The sequence below is a fragment of the Magallana gigas genome, chromosome 6 (assembly GCF_963853765.1).
Source record: "Magallana gigas chromosome 6, xbMagGiga1.1, whole genome shotgun sequence".
NCBI lineage: Eukaryota > Metazoa > Mollusca > Bivalvia > Ostreida > Ostreidae > Magallana > Magallana gigas.
In genome coordinates, this window is record NC_088858.1 from 23,946,871 (window position 1) to 23,948,921 (window position 2,051).

Genomic DNA, 2,051 nt, shown 5'->3' on the forward strand with positions numbered 1-2,051 from the left:
TTAAAATCAATACCGGCAATCAGTCTAATATATTTGGTTTTTTTTATGTTATGTATATCTTTTAAATATTTACATTGAATTATATGAGCTACAAAATGCTTGTTTCAAAATTCAATATTTTGAGGTATTAAATCATTCATAATGAATTTTCTTAAAGCTGTGTATTCTGCACTTTTATAGGTTCACTTATTTTATTTCATTCCCAAATTAACTACACTTTCACATATTTTTTATATTTGTTTTGAATAAAAAAAAAATCATAGGCAAATACTCACTTTTTAAAATTTGCATTATTTTTATAGGAAATGTCATTCCACGAGCTATTTATAAATAAACTTTCCTCGACGTCTATAGTCTGTCCCAAGAAATTTATGCCGTACATTTGGACGATTTTTCGGAAAAAAATACACGTACCTGTGAAAGAGGTGCAAATGAAATCGATGAAAGGGATCGAACATATCCAAAATATCTTCATTGACACATAATCGTCTTTTACTCGGAAATATTCACGGAAACGAAAACCAATTTCTTATGGAGATGTTAAACATCACTTGAAATACCTCGCACAATTTTTCAACGTTATCATCCGGGTACCTTTATCTCTTTTGTAATGAAAACCCCCGTATACTTTATATTTTTAACTCTGTGCCGGATAATTATGCCAGTGCCAAGGTGGCATTTTTGCACCGGTCTAAGCTGCATATATCGAAAAATTCAATTATGCCATATGATAGACCATTGCTTGAAGAGTTAACAACCACCTTTGTTATCACTGTATCTCACCTGTCAGGTGAGATATTTACCTTTCAAAAATAATTCCTTTATGAAAATGAGTTTTCCCATAGGAAAAACAATATTCCTATAGATATAATTTGAAATTTCCTATCGGAATAAAAAGAACTTCCTATAGGAATTTCAATTCCGATAGGATTTGATAAGAAAGTGTGCGACATCATTTATAATATCTTGGGACAGGCTAAAGCTATTTACCTAGCTGACACTGTGATTAAAAATCGAAAGCAATAATACACATTGTGTCGAAAGCACGACAAAGTATGAAATATATATGTTCACATAAATTAATTTGTTAAGAGTTTATTTTATTTAAAGCTGCTTGGTCCAATTTTATATCAAATTTTATGCATGCTTTTAAACGATTGCTATGCTTAGTATATGTATAATAATAGACATTGCAGTAGTTTTACCCGTCAATTATGCCAAATTTCAATGAAGAAAAATACGTACAAAATTTGCTAACAAAACAAACGACATTAAAAGGTATCGCGTTATTTCGCCTCATGTTAAATTCCACCCCTGGCGACTAGACGGGTATGGTTGTATTACGAATTTGACATCGCTTTAAATAAAAGTCGAAATTATCAGACAAATTACAAATAAACATGTGTACGTTTTGTTCGCTAATATTTCTGAAGTCTGCTTTCTTTATAATCGATGCATAGCATGCGGGTTGAATAACCCCAATCATTTGGGGGACGAAACCAAGCGGTTTCATTTTCTAAACATTCCCGTGATGCATTTTGGTTTGTTTTTTCGTTTGCCCCCCCCCCCCCCAAAAAAAAATAGTTTTATTTACTTTGAATATTTCTAACTTTGAAAGGAGACTGATTCTCCTGGTGTAAATAGGAGAAAGTCCATAACTTTCTAAGATAAATGATTTGTATGGAAAAAATTTTGATACTGTAATAACAAAAAAATCGGACCAAGCAGCTTTAAGAGACACTAATTTGGAAATTCATCGATTAAATCATTCACATCTCGGTAAATGTTATTCGAGTCCGCTGGCTAGGAAGTAAAAGAATGCGAACCTGTTAATATTCTTTGCTATTATGTGTTTATGCCTTCAAAGGAACCTGCAATTTAGACACGATTTGAGATTTAAAAAAAAAAGAAAAGAAAAAAAAGACTTAGTATGAATGGAGGTCGCCATTTTCAAAATGGCGCCGGCTTTTACCTGACCCCAAAACGAAGTGAAAACGCAGTGGCGGGGGCGGGTACCAGACTAAGCGGAATCAGCCGAGGATTGCCGATTG